The sequence below is a fragment of the Leptonychotes weddellii genome, chromosome 3 (assembly GCF_054177405.1).
Source record: "Leptonychotes weddellii isolate Sample4059 chromosome 3, ASM5417740v2, whole genome shotgun sequence".
Taxonomy (NCBI): Eukaryota; Metazoa; Chordata; class Mammalia; order Carnivora; family Phocidae; genus Leptonychotes; species Leptonychotes weddellii.
Genome location: NC_138371.1, coordinates 109,571,241 through 109,592,765, shown reverse-complemented (window position 1 = coordinate 109,592,765; position 21,525 = coordinate 109,571,241). Strand labels below are relative to the sequence as shown.

The window sequence follows — 21,525 nt, the reverse complement described above, 5'->3', positions numbered from 1 at the left end:
AGTTCTGCCCCCTGGAACCTAATGCTTCCTCCACACAACAGCCCTCTAAGTATTTAAGTGGAACAGTTGCTTAGTTTGTAGCTTTCTCTTTTACAGTTTAAGGGGCTGCAACAGATTAATATAGATTGAATATATGTATAATTCCTGGAGGGCAAATTATAACCCTACTCCACCCCCTTCCACTGATTGTCACACACCAGGGTATTAGAGCTGAGGCTAAGATCTGCTTCTCTCATTTACCAGCTCTCTCAAAAGTGAAAACAAGCTCAGCCTGGCCTGATTTGTTCTTAGTGAGTTCATATCAACTCTTAGGGTGCTTCCTTTTCTGAATGTTCATGGTCACGTCCAACTGAAGTGTTATAGTTTCTGTAATACAGCCTTTACCCATTTGAAAACCGGGACAATGTTTTCCTATAACCAGTGCTTTGGAAACTCTCATTCTATATGATTTCCCAAAGAGAACTGGGAGTGGTTCTCCAGGCAAAACCTCGTGTTATTTTTTCCCATTACTATAGTTATAATTACCTGGAATGAAGGATGAGCAGAGCTCACTGGAGAGTACTGAATCACTGATAACCAAAAGCGTTAAGAAGTTACTGCCTGGCGTCTTTGAAGCTCTGGCTGAAGTTGCGATTTTGGGTTTGGGGTCAAGGTAAGCTGGACCTAAGGGCTCTGTGGAATTGGAAGAGGTGTTAGCTGGTTGCTAAAACAAAATAAGGACTCTATGAGAAGAATCCATTCTTCTTCTAGCATGAAAGATGACAGTGTGTCTCTGACCAAAAAGAATGTCAACAGAAAAACCGAAGAAAAAGTACAAGTCAGTGACTTCAAGAATTGAGAGCAGGTTGGCATGAGGTGTGAGGAAAGTTTTCCTCAAATAGGATGTTGAAGAATGAGCACATAGGAGAGCCTATCCTGAAGTACCATATATATGGATGCCCACAGAAGGTGTGTGTATGTATACGCACATGCATGTGTGTGTGACACAGAGCAGAACTGGAGGGGAGGCAATTTTGCAAGCAGTCTAACCTACACAGCTTGACCTTCAAAGACTAGGAGAAAGAGCATTCTTACCAGCTACCTTTCAGTAATGTGATTTTGACTAATGTTTGCATTTAATTATGGGACCTTTAAGAGGAAACTACAAATTTTGATCGTTCATAGCCAGGAGGTAACTTCTGTTGGAATCAGTGGTGATGAGGAAGGCTGTATAGGAGAGCCAAGGCCAACCCTTGCTGATTCAGGTGTACTGCTTTGATATACTACTGGTTACATAAAGACAAGCCCGGGTATTCTGCATGTAACAAAGGAGCACAGATGGTGAAGACAGACAAGTCTGCATAAGGGTTCTTGCTCCATCATTTACTAGGTGTGACCTGAGCAAACTTATTTCTCTGCTGCACATTTTTGATCCTTGGTAAAATAGGGTGATAATAATATACTTAGCTCACAGGGTTGTGGAGAGAATGAAGTGAGTTAAGGTATACATGAAGTACTTAAAGAGTAGCCCATGGCAAGTGTCATAATGTGTAAGAATTATTATTTTACCTTGGCCTTCCCTATAAAGGAAGTTGGGAACATGGGTATGTGGCTAAGGAAAAAGGAATGACTGCAAGTGACTTAAAGTGATCATGACTGTCCCCTGGTGTTGTCACAGGAGGTCTTTCCCTGAGAACAGGCATTCCTCCCCTGGCAGCTACAGAAAATCTGAGCTGTGTCAGCAAGGACAAAGACGGAAGGTAGTAAGGCCGGTTGGAGAAGCTGCAGACTGTGTTTGCCACACACCTTGATGTGCAAGTGAGGCGCAGAGAAGCATGAAGCCCCCCGGGGGGGCACAGCTCCTTGGAAGTTAACCGTGGCAAAATCCAGGGCTCTTGTTTCACTATTTCTTTTTGGTACGAAATTATTTGATAGCTCCATGCTTCTGAACTATCATGGCCCTGGTACAAAGTTCTGATATACAAAAATGTATAGATCCTAGCACTTCTGAAGAACAAAGTACAGCTCTTCCATGAACGTGCACCAGTCTCCTAAGTGTCAATTAAAATAACAGCACATCCGATTTGGAGCACATCCTGCATAGGCTACTTGGTCATGATTTTCAGTGTCTTCGTCTGAGATGTTCTGCTTGGCTCGTTTGCCGAGAGATCTTCCAGTATCTTTTTTTTTTTTAAAGATTTTATTTATTTATTTATTTGAGAGAGAGAGAGCACACACATGAGAGGGGGGAGGGTCAGAGGGAGAAGGAGACTCCCCGCTGAGCAGGGAGCCCGATGCGGGACTCGATCCTGGGACTCCAGGATCATGACCCGAGCCAAAAGCAGTCGCCCAACCAACTGAGCCACCCAGGCGTCCCAGATCTGCCAGTATCTTTAAGAACATATGACACTTCCATTCCTGGGCATATACTCCCTGCTTTTAGAGTTCAGACTGAAATGAGTTAGCTACTTGCTGCCAACCCACTCATTCCATTTTGAAGCAATGCACATATCCAATATTAGAGGGAGAGTTAAATGCTGATTCCATTATGAAATATGCGGAAACTCATCTCATCAATGTAAAGGCTGTGTAGCAACAAGAAGTGTTGGTGTTGTAATTCATGTTAAGGAAACAGAGCAGTATAGCAGATGCTCTGGGTCCGCCCCTGTCGCTCAGGGCTCTCAGTCTTTCCAGCCAAGTTCCAGCTGCCAGATTGAGCATCTCTGAACCTGGTGGCTCTTTCTTGACCACCCCCACCTGGGGACATACCCAGAGCTGAAGAATTGGCTCCCCTTCTCCACCCTCCCCCCACCAGCAGTCCTCAAACAATGACTGTGGGGAGTTGATGTATAAAGGGCCCAGCTCCATCACCCTAGAGTAGAATTATTCTGAGGTGTGTGTTTTGCACCATGTCCCCAGATTTTCTTGGGGAATACACTTCTATCACTTCCCAAGTACACTTTTCATTGACTGTTTCCCCTCCCTATAGTACTTCCCCACTACCCAACCAGCATTTCCTGCATTTCCCACAGAAATTACTATTTCTCAGGGTCTGCTTCTGGGCAAATCCAAACCAAGACCTGCAGACTAGGGAAAGGAAGACTAGCTCTCTTTGCCACCATAGCTGATGTGTGGCAGGCCAGGATGAAAAGGAAATAACCACAATGGCAAGCACTGAATGGGGATGGTGAGAGCACGTTAGAGTTTATGCCCTCTATCTTCTAAACTTTCGGTGAAGTTGTTATACGACTTTTAAATGTCTTTTTTGTCTTCTATTTTTATTTATTTATTTTTTTTTAAAGATTTTATTTATTTATTTGAGAGAGAGAGAATGAGAGACAGAGAGCATGAGAGGGGGGAGGGTCAGAGGGAGAAGCAGACTCCCTGCCGAGCAGGGAGCCCGATGCGGGACTCGATCCCGGGACTCCAGGATCACGACCTGAGCCGAAGGCAGTCACTTAACCAACTGAGCCACCCAGGCGCCCCATGTCTTCTATTTTTAAACAGCAATGAAAACATCTGCATGCCCCAAATCCACATGCCCAGAAGGCTGGAAACAGACGTAAGCAATAGCTATGGAAGAAGTGGGCTGCCCCCAGAATAGTCTGCTGTAAGGAGAACAGGTGAGAACACAGGAGGCACTGAAGTTTGGGAGCAGGTCAAGAGTGGAAGGATATAACCTCGTAGAAACCAGACCTCAATCTGGTCCACATTTAACATCTACCTAAACTCAGAGTTTACATTGTTTAGCACCGAAGTACAGAAATGTCTCTTTTTTTCCAAAGAATAAACTATAAATACAAACACATATTGCATTCATTCCTATTCTTTTCTAAATTCTAAATAACTAAGCTTTTTTTTGGAAAATTCCTTCCTAGATAAGTGAAATCATTTCTGTTTTAAAATTGTGATCTACAGTTTATATGATCAGAGCTTCTTTTATTTTACTGAGCTATTTTCCATGTAAAATCTATTTTTAATCTGAACAGGTGAATTTAGTTATCTTGCTTCTAGAAATATTTTAACAGGCTGTAGAAACTAACATATTTCTTAATTTTTTCATCATTTCCTCCTTACAACACTTGATTTATTTTTTTAAAAGATTTTATTCATTTATTTGACAGAGAGAGAGAGAGAGCACAAGCAGGGAGAATGGCAGGCAGAGGCAGAGGGAGAAGCAGCCTCCCCGCAGAGCAGGGGAAGCCCGATGTATGACTCGATCCCAGGACCCCAGGATCATGACCCGAGCCAAAGGCAGTTGCTTTACCAACCGAGCCACCCAGGCGCCCAGAACACTTGATTTAAAAATACATACACACACACACATGCACACACAATTGATTCTATTGCAAAGGGAATTTAGGTCCCAAACCGAGAGCTAAGCAGATTACAGGTGCAAAGCCAAAGTATTTGGGTGTGTGGTCTCTGAGAAAATATTGTACCCAACAGTATCACTTTGAAATGGAAAGGAGTGGATAGCTACTGCATCCAAGAGGGTGATTTTATTTGAATGGCTAATTAACCCAACTTACAAGTTTTCTTCTCCTACAGACAAAGAGAGGGTGGGGTAACCTTCTACCAGTAAAATAAGGAAGGAAAATGTGCTCTTTACCTCCTATTATCTTTATCTCATGGGAAGACCGATAATGGCTGTGTAATGTAGTGCTGAAAGACCGCATGTTTTAGAGCTGGGGAGATCTAGGTTCAAATCCTGATTCAGCCACTCATTGGGAGACCTTGGGCAAGTTTCTTAACTTCTCTGTGCCTCAGTTTTTTTCCTCTTTAAAATCAGCATTACACCCAACAGAGACAGCCTTTCATCAAAACAAAACCAGAAAGCAACTGCAATGCCCCTCAATAGAAGAATGGGCGGGAAAAAGACACAGCAGAGAAAGCAAAGGAACGGCATCGCCTCATGAAAACATCAATGAATGTAAGGAATACGATGCTGAGTGAAGAAAAGTGTGCCACTCTTTTTATAAAATCCAAAAATAATGAAAACTCAGCAGTAAAGTATGAGGCAAACAGTATAAAAAGAAATACAAAATTCTGGAGAGTGGTTATGTGTGGGGAGAGCAAGAGAAGGGGATGGGAGGAGCACAGAGATGGACGTAAGTTATTAACGTTCTTGTTCTTGGGTTGGGCGGGAAATTCATTGGCAAGTTCATTTTATTACTTAAAATGTAAGTAAAGGTTTTGAGAGAACATGGGAGATGCTTGAGGGTATTATGCTAAACAAAATAAGCCAGACTGAGAAAGACAAATACCATCCAAGTTCAGTCATAAGTGGAATCTAAAAAAAAAAAACACACACACACACAAAACAAATGAATAAACAAACAAAAAGCAGAGTCAGATCCCCAAATACAGAGAACAAACTGATGGTTGCCAGAGGGGAAAGGGATGGAGGGATGGGCAAAATGGGCAAAGGGGAGCAGGAGGTATAGCCTTCCAGTTATGGAATGAGTAAGTCACAAGAACGAAATGCACAGCATAGGAAATAGAGTCAATGGTATTGTAATAATGTTGTATGGTGAAGGATGGGAGCTCCACTTGTAGTGAACAAAACGTAATGTATAAACTTGTTAAATCACTATGTTGTACACCTGAAACTGATATAATGTTGTGTATCAACTTTATTCCAGAAATATATGAATAAATGAATAAAAGATGAATGAAAAAAGGCCATGCCTGGAACAATGACAGTGCATTCTGAATTTAAGATTACGATTAACACAATGTTGTGGGAGTGCATCTGAAATTGAAAAAAAACAAAATAGACAAAATCGTACCTAAATCATAGAGTTGTTACAAGAAGTAAATGAGAAAATGCATGTCAAATGCTTAACGGATTGCCCAGAAACTAGTCCATCTTTAATAGATGATATCTCAAGCAAAACCATATCTTTTGCAAAACCATAGTTTTTAGACTCTTTCAGGCTTTAGAAATGTCTCATATATTTAGCATATATCAATTTCAAACCAATGAGATTAATTATAAAACTGTGTTGTCAGCTCAGTTCTGCATGATTATCACAGAAGAATAGAACAGATAGATCCTTGCATTCAGCCATCCCTCTTCCAGGGCCTACAATGTGCTAGGTATTGTTTTGGGTCCTGAAGATGGTGGTGAGTATAGAAGATCTAGTCCTCACCATTGTGAGTGCACAGGGTGGTGAAGGAGAAAACAAATGATCACGTGGCTCTCAAGGTGATCAGGGTTAGGAAGGAGAGGTACACAGGGGGAGATGTGAGCTTGCACTGCTGATCCTCAGAGAAGCAGCATGGCATAGCGTATGGAGCACAGACTGGAACCAACCGCCAAGGGGCTATGGTCCCAGCTCCAGCTCCCTGGGTGAGTGACCGGCCTCAGGGTTGTTATGAGGGGCAAACAAGTTAGCCTGAGTCGAGCATTTAGAAGATTGCCTGGCATATAGTAAGTATTGTGTTGGTATTGAAAATAAAACAAAGCAGGGCGCCTGGGTGGCTCAGTCGGTTAAGTGTCTGCCTTCAGCTCAGGTCATGATCCACAATAGGCTCCCTGCTTGGCCAGGAACCTACTTCTCCCTCTCCCTCTACCCCTCCCCCCCCGCCCCCCCACTTGTGCTCTCTCGCTCACACTTCTCTCAAATAAATAAATAAAATCTTTAAAACAAATAAAAATAAATAAATAAATAAAACAAAGCGAGTGTATATCCTTAAGATTTCAGCTCCCCACTTACATGTTTATATAACACATGCAAAGGCCTCTCATCTGTAAAAAGGGGTTGTCTTATCCATTCGGGCTGCTACAGCAAATTGCCACAGGCTGCGTGGTTTATAAGCAGCAGAAACTTATTTCTCACAGTTCTTGAGGTTAGGAAGTCCAAGATCAAGGCACCAACAGATTCAGGGTCTGATGAGAGCCTGTTTCCTGGTTCCTAGACAGCACCTTCTAGTTTTCTGGTTCATAGAACAGCACCTGGTTCATAGACAGCATGAGGGAAGTGGGAAAGGAGCTCTCTGGGGTCTCTTTTATCAGGGCAATAATCCCATTTATGGGGGCTCTATCCTAACAATGGAATCACCTTTCAAAGGCCCCACCTCCTCATACCATCACCTTGGGGATTAGGTTGCAATATATGAATTTGGGACAGACACAAACATTCAGTCTGTAGCAGTGGTCCATCATACCTCCCTCATATGGTATTTAGAAACATTGAATTAGATAGTGTGTGTGAAGGGCTAAGCACAGCCGTGACATTCACAAGGTCATTACATTACTATTACCTTTGACTCTTGCACAAAAAAAATGTTGGAGAATGATTAGCTATTCTTTAACATGCAATGCAAGGATATGGTGACGGGTCCGCTCATCTGCTGCAATGTCACATCATCTGGGGGGGTTGTAAGCAGAAAGGACAGCAAACTTCCCTCTTGGCTCTTTTGTCCTCAGCCTCATGCGTGAGTCTGAGCGCGGACCCCTTCCGTGCTTCCAGGGCCTGACAGCTCAGGATTCATTTTTGACTGTTTATTGTGGATGGATATAAGCGTAGGCTTATGATCACCCCACAGCCAAAGGCCCCAAGGGTCTCCCGCACTTTCCTTCATTTCTCCCCACCCCCACCATCCCCCTAAAAGGTCAGCAAGAAACAAGTTGAATGGGTAAATGAGGTTCACAAACTTGAAAACTTGCCTTATCATTTATGAACAATTACACTCTGGATAGAAATGTCAGATGTGATTAACATAATAAGCCTTGACTTATTCCATCCAGTGAAATTGATAGTGACATTTGCCTGTAATCACTGGGACACTTTTCATTCAGTAAGTGCTTCTTAAAACATCATCGTGCTTATCTAGACGCTATATAAAGATGTATTTGCTTTCACTTACTTGGAATAAGTGTACTCATAATAAGCTTATGAGATTACTCATAATAAGCTTTTAAATACATTTCTCTGCTTCTGTGCTACACATGGGGGAAATGAAGCATTAGCACAGGGAAGATGAATTCTTAATCATCAGAGAATGATGATCCGTGACTCCTTAATTCAACACTAACATATTCTATTCTTGGCTTGGAAGCTGAGAGGGAGTTGGGCCAGGTCTGTACTCTCACATAAGTTAAGAACAAGTTGGGTTTGAATCTTCTCTGTAACTATGAAAAAGTGTTAGATAATTGTGACAGTGGGTATATATTTTTGGAAAGCACCCTCCCTATAAAAGATAAAGCAAATTCTGTTGAGCGAGGAATGATGGGAGTTTAACACCCTAGCTGCAGAGATGCCCAGCAAGGGACCTGCTACTCCGAGCCTCTCAGGATGATTGCTCCACGTACCTCACCTCTGACCCCAAGTCACCCAGGCCCAGGGCCTGGGCAGGACAAGAAGCTGCCTTAGCCTTCCCACTCCTCAAACCCCCTCTGCACCACCTTAATTCTGATCTAAAAAAAAGGACAAGAAAAAATCAGAATCTTTTTACTCTCCAAATTCCACATTCCTGATACATACACGGGTAATATGATACTTGGGATTACTGAGTCCTTTCATTTAAATCTCTACTGTCCCGTTAAGCGTGATTTGTCTTCTTTGCTCCCCTCACCATGGCATCTCCCGCATTCAGGGACAAACAGAGCTGAGCAGGCAGGGAGGGAGGTGAGACGGGCTGGCCCCAGAGGCAGGAGCATGGGCACATCCCTGCTCCTCCTTGGGTCCTGGGTTCTTGTCACGAAAGTGATAGGCTCCACCTAGGTCACCTCCAAAGCCCCTACCAACCCCAGAGGACCTAATTCACGAGTCATACATTCCTGTGGCTGTTTGCTGGGTGCACAATGTGTATAGAGGAGAGGAATTCCACAGACTTTGTAATGAAGGCAGCTCCGCTCATCAGCTCCATTTCCTCAGGGTGGTGGAAGCGTGAATCTGGCCAATTTGAGTAACTCAGTCACTTCCAGTTTAAACTCTGTTGCCTTGGGCTAACCCCTCAGTCCGTTCAGAATCCTCTCTTTTGTCTTTTCATTTCCTCCTCTCGGGATAGGCTCTGGATTAGGAAATCTTATTTAACATATTGTCATGTCTGTGATGGGGTAGGGGACAAGAGCAAGTTCTGTCTGTTCTGAGATTGTCTTTGGCTTCCAGTGAGCCGGGACTGGCCTCTTGGGTCCAGAGTGTGGCCCTCGGTCCCTGCTGGTGGTGAGGGGTCCCCTGATTATGATGTCCTGCCCGTGGCATCCTCCTTCCTTTGGCCCTTCTTTGTAACCCCGGCTGAAGGGCAGATGGTGCTGGGGGCCTGTAAAATGCTCCCCTGGCATCATGCGGAAGTGGGGGGCTCTGACAGAGTGCCCAGGGACCTTGTGCAGGTTGCTCTTGGTTTCAGAGTCCACTGTGAGCCAACATCCCTACCTTATCAGGGATCTCTCTCAGGGCTTGTTTTGCTAAAAAATGCTGCCCCTTTCCCGGGAGCCCATCCACGTCTGGACCCAAGCCCCATTTCCTCCAGTTCTCCCTCGCTGACCCCATTAAACTCATCTTGGCTGGAAAAACAGCTCTTGTGTTATCTTGACTCCCCTCTCCCCTGATGCTTATGGTATAAGTTATTTATGATATGTTATTTATGGTATAATATATGCTGTGAGAGTGAGGGAGCCATTTGGGCATATGACGAGCGGGCCTGGCTAATCCTCAAAGGAACCTAGGTGAAAAGACATATATCCATATATCATTTTAGATAGATATAAATCCCCATATTGTTTTTAAAATATGTATAAAGGAATATTAATTATATTGAAATCTGAGAAAGGTCAGAAATGACAAATGACAGGACGGGGTGGAATTCATCTGAATTGCAAAGGGCAATCCAAAGAGAGGGAGGGAGAAGAGAGGGGGGTTCCCTTCAGCAATAGAAGAGAAAGGAGCCCCAGGTCTGGAGGGGGTTCAGGTGAACGTCCACAGGTTGGAGGTGAATTGTGAAGTGCACAGCTTGGGGTGGAGATGGGGCAGGAAATATTCTTGATCAGAAGAGAGCTGACAAGGAGAGCCTAGGTGAAGATGGAGGAGGTGGGCAGGCAGTGGGGGAAAGGTTTGAGCAGGACGGTGTGGAGTCTGATTTGATGAGATGCTGGAGAGGGGGCCAGTGCAGTAGATCAACCTGTGGGAGGAATGGCTGTAAGTCATTCAAGACCGCTGGGGTGGGGGAGGGGTGAGGAGCGAAGGGGTAGCTCAAGGAGGGTGGGAATGGGCTGGGAGTGGCTACGAAGTGCCATGTTGCAGCTGTAGAGCCAGCAGGGCCCGGGTCAAGGGATTCGGACGGGACTGTGGAGAAGGGAAAGATTCGAGGGGCTGGGAGGGGGGCTGCTGCCGCCCTTGGCAGCTGCAGGTGAGGGTTGAGACTGGAGAGGAGGCCACGACAACTGAGGTGTCGGACTTGCAGGAACAACAGGACACTGGCACAGCCCATAGGGCGAGGTTGGGCAACAGGGAAGGCTGGGTGAGGAAGGGTGGGGAGTTTGAGGTCTCAGGGCTGTTTACATTCAGCTGGAGACGTCCTGGAGCCCTTGGTACGTGACTTGGGGAAGAGGAAAGGCCAGGGTATGTGCTGGGGTAGGAGGGTGGTGGGAGGCAGTACTGGGTGGTGCCAGGTGAGCAGAGGAGTGGGGAGCTGGGCTCTCACCGGGGAGAAAGACGGGGACTCCAGTGTGTACGTCAGCCAAGGGCCCTGTCAGCCCTCTGTCCCTCCATCTCTGAGCTTGGAAGGCTAAGAACAGAGCCAGGACACCACTCTCTCATTTCACGTATAAGGAGAAGTTTGCGATTCTCTTTAACTTATGATGCTGACAAGGCAACATGGTTACTCACAAGAAAAGAGCATGGGACTTGCGTCCTCCCAAGACTTGGATTAAAATCCTAGATCTGAAAGCCAATGTAGTATACACATACAATGGAATATTATTGAGCCTTAAAAAAGAAAGGAATTCTGACATGTGGTACATCTTGGAAGAACCTTGAGGACATCACGCTCCATGAAATAAGCCAGTCACAAGAAGATAAATGCCATCCATATGATTCCACTTACATGACGTACCTAGAGTAGTCAACTCATGGAAACAGAAAGTTGAATGGTGGTTGCCAGGGGCTGGAGGGAGGCTGGATGGGAAGTTCTCATTCAGTGGGTATAGAGTTACAGTTTTGCAAGATGAAAAACTTCCTAGAGATCTGTTGCATAATGTGCTACGTATAGTTTGAGTAGAGTTAACACTACTGTATTACAGCCTTAAAAAATGGTTAAGGTGGGAAATTTTATGTGCTTTTTACCATGACCACCATCAAAAAAAAAAAAAATCCTGTAGGATGGGCATAGAATATGCACCTCATAGAGATATTCTAAGGATTAAATGAAAAGAAGTATATGAAGCTCCTAACATACCACTAGCCCAGAAGAGGTAGTCACATTTTAATTAAATGAAATACACTAAATTTAGTTCCTTATTATTAATACCTGAATGGTTTTCTTTTTTTTTTTTTTTAAGATTTTATTCATTTATTTGACAGAGAGAGAGAGAGCACAAGCTCTCTGGGGGAATGGCAGGCAGAGGGAGAGGAAGAAGCAGGCTCCCCACTAAGCAGGGAGCCCAGTTCAAGGCTCAATCCCAGGACCCTGGGACCATGACCTGGGCCGAAGGCAGACGCTTAACCAACTGAGCCACCCAGGCGCCCCATGAATGGTTTTCTTTTAAGGATCTAGACCTATTTCGGCCTTTAGCAGCCTATCACAGTGCCGCCCACACAATACTGAGGATGAAACAGTTAATAGTAACACCCCTGAGCTGCTAGACCCAAAAGATTTGTAATGGAATTAAACAAGATCTCAGCATCTCTGTTTTTGATCAGAGGAAGGTCCCAAATGAAGATGTCACTATTACCACCAAAAGAAACTGAATATAATCATTTCTGACCACACGAAAGGGCAGAATTCAAATGCAACTGGCCAGAACACTGGCTTTGCAGACTTGCAGGGCCTCGAAAATATAGAGAAGCCCTTTGCAAAGCAGAAGTGACGAGGAACAGGCATTCAGATGAGCCTGTGGGAGAGAACAAACCTCCTTAGGAATCTTATTACTACATATTTAGGGCATAACATGAAATTTGAACAAGTCCCAATGTAGAGACATAGACTTTACTGGAGGTCTATGACAAGATCAACATGGAATATTCTTAGGAGAATCACCAGAACTTGGAAACCCAAGACCTAGAGGAATTCAAACCAGACTGGAACATTCTCTTAGCCATCCCTGGCTAAGATTTTTTCTTACTCTTAGAAGGATTTGGAAGTTGATGACAAAGTGCGGTTCTCTATCACCTACAGCTCGCTGCATGAGATTATAAGTTAACCAGAAGTAACTGGATTGGCCTTATTTCATAGCATGGGTTCAAGCTCTCTTGATACTTCCTTTTGTCATCTTGGTGAAGTCCTGAGTTACAGACAGCCACCAGCTATTATTATAGCAAGATACCTGCACAGGGTGGACGCCTTCTGACTCTTGCAGTTAAAATCCCCGGGCCCGGAGTTTCCAGGTAAGCAGCAACCCTCCTACAATGTTGTCTGGGTGTGCGGACTGTAACAATACTGTGCCACACCCAGAAAGACAATATGCCAAAATATTAAAATATCCTACTCAGGCACTATGTCACGTAGAACACGCATGGCCCGGGACAGGCCAGTCCCTCTTAAGATGTCAGGGCTCTTGAGAGGGTCAGCCAGACTAGATGTGATACTTTCTTATTGCTCTCGCCTTTCTTAGGCTGTTTTTTTGAAGGCATTCTGTGGTCTGTCCCACCTTGAATGATAACATGGTGGAGGGGATGGGGCAAGGGGCTTTGGTATCAAGCGGAAATGAGTTGAAATCTCATCTCCATTCCTTTAGTGGCCGTGTTACTTCATCTTTCTGAGCCTCAGGATTCCTGTCCGTAGAGGAGAATCCTAGAAGCCCTTCAAGTTCATGGAAAGAAGAGAGACGGTGCAGCTGAAGGGTCTGGTACACTGCCTGAGCCACAGGAGCTGCTCCCCAAGTGTCACTTATTGCTCCAACCCCTCCCTGTGTCCCTTTCTCATTTCCCCTGATTCCGAGTCTTGCTTCATTCTTTCTGAATCCAAGAACCTGCTCTTAGGCCTTGACCTCTTTCTTTGATGAGTACTTGTGTTCATGGGCACACCCGTCCGCACACACATTCACAGACTCTGATAAACAACCTCCTCTGTTCATGCAAATTTCACCTTCCCAGCTTCACACACACTCCCCGTCATCCATTATTTTTCTCTCTTTGGCCCCTTCATTTCAGCTGTCCCCAATGCCTTGAGTGTATGTGACTGGATGGCTAAAGCCATTTTCCCATCTTGCTCCTGTTGGGACACAGATCTTTTCCCTTATGCTTCCTACCATTAATGGATCTGGGCTACACGGAAGGGTCATTTGTCCTCTGTGTGTGTGAGAGGGAAAGCACGTGTGTTTTCCCAAACGCGTCTGTTTTTCCCTCTTAAATGCCAGAACCACTTTTTAATCTAGACCCCTGCGTGCCATTTGTCGTCAGTGACCCAGCAGGACAGTTCAGTGCTACGTGCTCTGGTGGGCCCCTCCTTCCACCTCCGTATCCTGCTCAGGAACTTTCTCCTCGTACGCACTGTTCATTAACTCAGACTGAAGCCCCGTCTCCACAGCTACGTGTTCCAATGAAAGGGCAATGGAGACACGGAGGATCCCCCTGCTTCCTGCGGAGAGAAGGTCAGTCTCTCCTTCCCCTTGACTTCCAGCCCACTTCCTTCGGGAAGTCAGGCCGACCATTACATGTTGGGCTTCTAATTTGAGAAGCCAAAGGGTTTTAAAAGTCTTCCGAAGCAGATACTCTTTCTTCGGTCCTGCCCGTATAATTATGTCTGGTTTCTGTAGGTCCTGTTAATTTAAAAGGTGTCTGTTGGGGGGCGCCTGGGTGGCTCAGATGGTTGAGCATCTGCCTTCGGCTCAGGTCAGGATCTCAGGGTCCTGGGATGGAGCCCCATGTCGGGCTCCCAGCTCAGCGGGGAGTCTGCTTCTCCCTCTCCCTCTGCCTCTCCCCCTGCTTGTGCTCTCTCTGTCTCTGTCTCCGTATCTCTCTCAAATGAATAAATTTTTAAAAATCTGAAAAAAAAGGTGTCTGTGTTCCAGAAACCAATATTGCACTGTATGTTAACTACCTAACATTTTAAATAGATAGATGATAGATAGATAGATAGATAGATAGATAGATAGATAGATGATAGATAGATAGATAGATACAGGTGTCTGTGTGGTGCAGTGTGTCTCCTCATCAGCTCTACCCAGGATAAAGCAGTCTGCAGAGCTTTTTTGCTCACTCTCTCTCTCTCATACTAAATGCAAAAACATGTTTCTGACGGAGGCCTGCCCTGACATTTAGAGACCGCAAGATGGGCTATTGGTCCCCTGCAGTGAGCTCTGGTAGAACCAGGGGGCTGGATGAGGAGGGTTTAGAAAGGAGATTTGATAAAACCTGGGGCTTGGCCCCCCGTGGCTGTTGAGCCCGTCGAGGCAAACCGTTGTTAGGACGTGCAGGATGGCGGTTTGTTTATCTTTAGCTGCTCCTCAGACCTCTCTGGACACATATGGTTGCTGTTTTTGTTTGACTAATTTTGATTTTTTTTTTTAATGTCCTCATGCTTAAAAGAAAAAACAAATCTTTAAAATGACCTCATGTTTGTCCAATGTTGCTTCATGGGAAATCACCAACCTCCAGGGAGCGTGGAGTCAAAGCCAGCCTGGCACTGAGGGAAGGGGGTTTGGAATTCAGGACCTTTGGAGCTGGGTTGAACAGCCATTAAAGTATTGTGTGATTTGGGACCTTGTTCCCCATCCACAAGAATGAGAGTTACCATGAGTTGGCTGCCAGGTTTAAATAAGGAAGAAATTTCACAATATTTGTGTAAAGAGTATAAAGAATGATCAAGGTAATGATTATTACAATGATTATAGATAATATAATATAGGTACAGTATACATGATATTCTTTTTGTGAGAATCCTCAACCCCCTCCCCCAACCCCCGAGTTAGGTACTATTATTATTCCCACTTGACAGAGGAGGGGACAGATGTTTAGGGAGGACAAGTCAGAGGGAGATGGGAATGCCGCCCCCTCTGTCAGGCTCTAGAGGTTTTGCCCTTAGCACCCACACTACTGTGATGGTTACCTCACAGATTGGCCTTTGTAAATTATCAACTACAAATATAATTCATGTTCATTGTGAAAAAGTCCAAACAACAGAAACACCGAAAGTAGTTAAAGCAGAAAGTGATAGGACTGCTTCCCCAGAAGGGGCTTAGCGGTTGGAGGGACATCCACTCAGGCCTCTTCCCAGAATGCACGCTGAGGGCTGTGTGTTTGTTTTAACAAAAGTTACATCACACTCCGTGCATTGTTCTGTGTGACGTTACGCCTTTATTTGCGAATGGAAGTAATGTGGGTTAATAGATCAGTACAGGGCATCAGAACGGTGCTTAAGCCCCCAGTCCCTACTATTACTGGCTGTGTGTTTTGAGGCAAATTACATAACTTCTTTGAGTCTCACCTTTCAAATGGGTGTCATGCTACTTCTCTTTCAGAGCTCTTATGAAGATTAGAGGTGATATACGTAAAATGCCAGGCATATGCTCAATAGTGGGGATTGTTATTATTTCTAATAAACTATTTAAATTCTAGAATATTTTTCATTCTTGAACTGCAAACATACTATATTTTTCTCTAAATTCGAACAAGATGGGTTGTAATTTATAGTCTTCAATGCTTTATTTTGATAAATTCTCAATGGGATTTATTCCTGCTCTCTTTTATATATATATATATATATTTTTTTCTTTTATTTAAATTCAATCAGCCAACATACAGTACATCATTAGTTTTTGGTGTAGTGTGTTCCTGTTTTCTTTTTTCAAATCAGATTTTTTACCGTTTGATGCACATTGGAATTACTTGGGAAGCTTGTAAAAACCCCAAAGCAGGCCCACATCACAGTCTCTAGTTAGGAACTAAGCTCCAGTTTTCTTCAAAAGATCAGTAGGTGATCCCAGTATTCGGGCAAGGCAGAGAATCATCACTTCATATGATGCTCTGTGAGTTCTCAAGAAATGAGCATATAGGCAAGAATGGAATCGAATTTCATTTGCTCAGTGTATTTGTATTAATGGAAGCGCTTACTACCTTTCCCCTTTTAATGTTATTAATGTATTAAATATTATTAATTACCTAATATTCAATATTTAAATACACATGTGGACTGAATGCCAGAAAGAGACAATGAGATCCAATAACATATTGTAAATTGTAACGTGCGTATATTTTTATTATAAAGCACATTAAAGAGTATTTCGAAAAATAGGGGAAAAAAAAGAAAGAAAACAATTCACTAATAGTCTCACCACCTTCCCATCTATCAGTTTCTGCTGGTATACTAGCATTAGTATATTTATTCTTTCTATCAGGAGGCTTTAAAGATTTTTTTTTTTTATTTATTCATTTGAGACACAGAGATACAGAGAGAGAGAGAGAGCATGAGCAGTGGGAGAGGCAGAGGGAGAGGGAGAAGTAGACTCCCGGCCGAGCCAGGAGCCCGATGTGGGGCTCGATCCCAGGACCCCGGGATCACGACCTGAGCCGAAGGCAGACGCTTAACCATCTGAGCCACCCAGGCGCCCCTCTATCAGGAGGCTTTAAAATACATAACTATCCTATCACTGTTCTAACTCTGAACACCTTGTCATTAGCAAACAGTTAGAGTGAACAACTACATCGTCGGGCCAGTAGCTTCGGGCTGAGAGCTGGGCAGCAGGTAGAGCCCCACCGGTTGGGCTGAGCACAGCTCCCCACTAACATTGCTCACAGTGGCCAGTCTACATTCATTCAAACCCTTTTGGTGACTTTGATTCATTTTCTCTTTCAAGGTGGAATCGCTCAATGAGAATGTCAGGGTAACACCAGGGATGGACTGGAAGCACGCGGGAAGGATAGATGACCATCTCCACATGTAACTAAAGCTGGATTCTAGTACTTAGTTCTCCATAGAGAAGCCTCACTTATTAAGAGGCTGTTCATGAAACCTCTGGGAGGATGGACAGGCCACAGGCAACAGTGGCTACCTGCAGAGGGGAAATGTGTGGCTGGGAAGGAGAATTTGCCCTATGCCCTTTCATATCGTATTCATATATTCCTTCTCCAAAAAGGTAAATAGAGTTTTAAACCATCTGTTCTTCTATTCTTCAGTACTGATCAGTACTTTCTATTGTCCCTTCTCTGGGACAGGTGCTATGTTTTCCCATTTGCTTTATTCATAATAATAATTATGTAATTATTATTACATAATTGTAATAATAATTGTGCAAATAAACAGACAGTTCTTGACCTCTGGAAGCTTACTGATAAGCCCACCCACAGGTATTCAGAGGAACCCAAGGACAAACAGCAGACAATTCGCTTGATGTCAGTCACAAGGAAGGTGTATTTGAGGGAACAGGTCGTGGGAGGAACATACTTGGACAGGGTGGAGTGAAAAGGAAAGAACCTTTCTTACAGAAGAGATTCCAGGGAAGGAAGGAAAATTTCAGAGGTTGTTTCAGTGGCAGAAGAGACGTTTGTGCAGTGTGGGGGAGGAAGCACATTCCAGACACAGGTGCAGCCTGAGAGGTAACCTAACCAGAGCAATAGCACAACTCATGAGGGGGCCCATTTATCTTGGGGTCCCATGACTGACAACTTCTTCATTGTAAAGTGACCTGTGGGAATTTTAGGGTGAGCTTAGAACAGTGTCAGAGATGGTAGGCCCTCAATAGGTGGATGTTAGCTGACTGCATTTATCTAACCCCAGGAGAGGGGAGCCCCCTCATTTTGGAGGGCTCTCTCCTCTGCATTGCACAGTCTGTGAAGATAGCACATTTATACCTACTGCCCTAAGTGAACTGAAGGCAAAGGAACAGAGAGGTGACATTGAAAAGTAGGCTGGGACAGTTTAGGCAGCCCAGAGCTGCCCAGCAAAAGGCCTGGACACAGAAGGAGAGGCTCTTGGCACCTCTTGGAAGGAGAATGGTCAGTGATTAGATGGAAGGCAGGAGAAGTTTTAGAATAAAATGGATGTCCCTCAGATAACATACCAATGATGATTCTCTGGTCAGGTCCTCACCAAAGCATTTCTAGGTAATTGTCATCAGCACTGGGAACGAAGATGAGAGAGGCCATTTTCATGACCCCCTCGACCACCCTTCACTACACACCCTGTCATCTTTGATTAAGTGTACCTTTCACTGGATTCATATCCTTTTGCTGCAGGTAGGTACCCTCGGTCTTCAGATTTTATTACAACTTGCAGTGATTTTATCTCTTTGTCTGTTTTCTTTTACCCCCTGAGCAATGAGCTCTATGCGGGTAGGAAGTAGGTCATATGTCCAGGTTAATCACCCCTGTGACCACACAGTGACTGGCACATAGTAGGCATTTAATGAATATTTGATAAATTAGAAGAACAAATGAATATTAAAGAAGAAATGAACAAATAGAATTTACTAGCTTAGTCTAACACAAGATTAAACTACTAATCATTCTCCTGTTTTTTCCATTACATTACATTCTAGCTTAGACCCATGGCTTCTATGCTAATCCCAGCACTTCGGGTCACTCCTTGATTGTTTTTTATCTGCTTCAGCTGCCAGGAGAGACTGATATGGCAGGTAAAAGTCCAGAACTGGAAAGTTTACCCCTTCAGCCCTGGATGATCTGGTCCCTCCAGCTTCACTTCTCACCCCTTTGTGACATGTTCCAACTGACCTGAAGACCTTTCAGACTCTTGAGTGCACTATGTTCACTCTCTTTTGCCACCTGGTGTTTGCACATCTGTTTCTTCTGTCTTCCTTCCTGCCCCTGCCTTTGACACCCACATCTGAGTTTAGCACCCTTTACCGGGGATCCTATCCTGTATATCTCTGATTTCATGCTTAGCTCATTAACCTGGAATTGCATTTTTAAGTAGTTGTGTTCATTTACTTATTCATCAGTAAATATTTATTGTGCATCCATGATCTCTCAGGCACTATTTTAGGTACCAGGGACCTGGTAGTGAACAAAATAGGCAAAATCCCTGTCCTAAAATTACATTTTAGTGGAAAGAGATGAGCAATTAACAAGTGGAGACACAGTTATATAATAGGTCACGTGTTACATCCTATAAAGAAAAATGAAGCCGGGAAGACAGAGGGAAATAGGGGTGGGAAGGTTATTTCAGATGAAGCGATCCAGAAGGGCATCCTGATAAGGGAACATTTTATCATCAGCTCAAAGGAATCAGGGGAATAAGCCATGAAGATGTCTGGGGACACATATTCCAGAAACAGTGCAAAGGCGCTGAGCCAAGAATGTACTTGACATATTCAGGACATTGAAGAAGCAGGAGGTGATGTGGCTAGAGCAGAGTGACCATGTCAGCCTTTAATCCAAGCTGTAAGCTCCATCCGGTGAGAGATCACGTCTACCTGGCTCAGTGCTGTATTCTGCAATATCTAGCATGGAAGCTGACACACGCTGTCAAGGTACTGCATGAACTCACTTCTTGGGGCAGCTTCCCCATTTGATGGCTTCACCATCTGATGGCTTCACCCATCAGGTCCTGAATGGGATAGACAGAGGGGAGGATATTGAGCTTGGACAAGGGCAGGTCTGGGTAATGGAGGAACTAGATAAATAAAACAAGAACAGGAAAGGGTTGAGGGATTGAGAACCAACTTGAGGGTTCTGCTTGGTGCTCCAGGGATCAAAGCTGACCATGGGACAGTGCTTTAGAAATGGCCTCTCATACCATGTCACATCATTAAAGCTGCACTCTTTAAGTCACTAGTAACGTCGTGTCAGATCAATACAGTATCCTCTCCTTACTACATGTTTGATACTGCACTGAATGTTTTCCCTGGATTAGTTTAACATGACTGTTATGGAGATTATTTGAGATGATGTCTCCATTTTACAGATGAACAAACTGACATTTGGAGGGTCAAGTAACCTGCCCATGATCCCACAAGCAGTGAACTCAAGTGATAGGATTCCAAAGGCTTCACTCTTAACCCCTGTACCATAAATACCTCCTTCCTCCTCCTGCCCCATCATGGTGAGATGATCTTATTATTGTGGTAGAGACTTGCAGCCAAATGAAGGGACAGAAACTAAACCTCAGATCTGAGTTACACTTGACCCCAAATCAGTGTATTTTCAAATCGAATGACAGCAGTTGCCCCATGGTTTTGTTTTGTTTGTTTTCTGGGTTGGGGTCGAGCCTATAGAGATGAGTGCAAGAACCAACTACAGTTAGAGAGAAGACTTTGACAAGGAATCTGTGTCCCATGAGGCTTCAAACTGACTGCGGACAGTACACCTCACTAAGAGGGAACCTGGTGGTAAAAGGAAGTTTTCCTAACAAGGGAACGTCTGGAGATTTTCATGAAAAATGGCAGGCAAGTTCTGGAAAAACCCTGTCATGCTCTATCTCTCCAAGACACAGATGAGATGTGTGATGCTCCCACTGGGACAAGAACTGACAGGAATTCTGGTGCTAGGGAGGACAGCAGCACTCACCATAGGGATCAAGATGTGCCTCCAAAAACAACAGCTAATGATTCATTCGCTTATAATGGAAAGGACACAATGGAGATGTTTTGGCTGTTGATGCTGAGCCTCACTATACAGATCCCACAATGTGAATTAGGAAGGAAATGGTTGAGTGGAAGTTCATTAGATTTCTCTAAGTAACCTCTAACACTACTACAACCCAATTCAAAGAGACTATGGAATTCAGGATGACTAACTCAAGCCCCGCTAAGAGTGGCGAGTTCCCCAAGAAAACCTTTAAAGGAGCGGTGTGGGCTTTCCCATCTCTATCTGCTTCCCTCTTGAGATTCTCTAAAGAAGAAATCAAAGAGACTAAAGCCAGGAAGTGGCTTTTATCCTGTGATCTTACTACATCCCACTTGGTGCTGCAGTGCCCAAAGGGGGGCCTCTTCCTTGAAGTGATAAGAAGAGCTGCTTGCTTGAAGATATCAGTGGTCATTGGAGCCTATGGCAGTCTTGTTAACAGGACAAGGGGCCTAGGTCATAATCTCTAGGAATCTCCTGTGGCTAAAACTGTGAAGAGTTGACATGTGGGCAAAACAATGGGTGAGTCTATCCCCCAGATTGGAGGAAAATGAGCAGACGCACGAAAGATGCTTAGGCCAGACCCTTACAGCATCACAAAAGAATTCAGAACACCAGATCAAATGTCCTTCCTGCCCTTTAACTTTCTGGGTTTTCTGTGAGAACATTGATGTCTTTATCAAGAAAGAGGGATGCATGAGCACCAATTCCTCAGAAAAGAGAGAGCCCGTTAAAACCCATCAGGATCAAGACAGAACACACCAGAACAAGCTATCATGGGGAAAACAACAACATCTGCCTCTATCTGGTCTAAAGGCCGGGCGGTTAGTGCAGCGCGTGGCCCTGTAATTTGGAGCCGACT

General features: G+C 44.3%; 1 long non-coding RNA gene across 1 annotated transcript in view; it reads left to right on the top strand.

The window, feature by feature from the left end:
- LOC145720607 (uncharacterized) overlaps positions 1-3,778 on the top strand; it is a 28,943-nt gene extending 25,165 nt beyond the window's left edge. The window contains exons 3-4 of the long non-coding RNA XR_014143688.1: positions 516-652; positions 3,487-3,778. This is a non-coding gene — a long non-coding RNA (uncharacterized LOC145720607). The remainder of the gene's footprint in view (positions 1-515; positions 653-3,486) is intronic.
- The last annotated feature ends 17,747 nt before the right edge of the window (positions 3,779-21,525 follow it).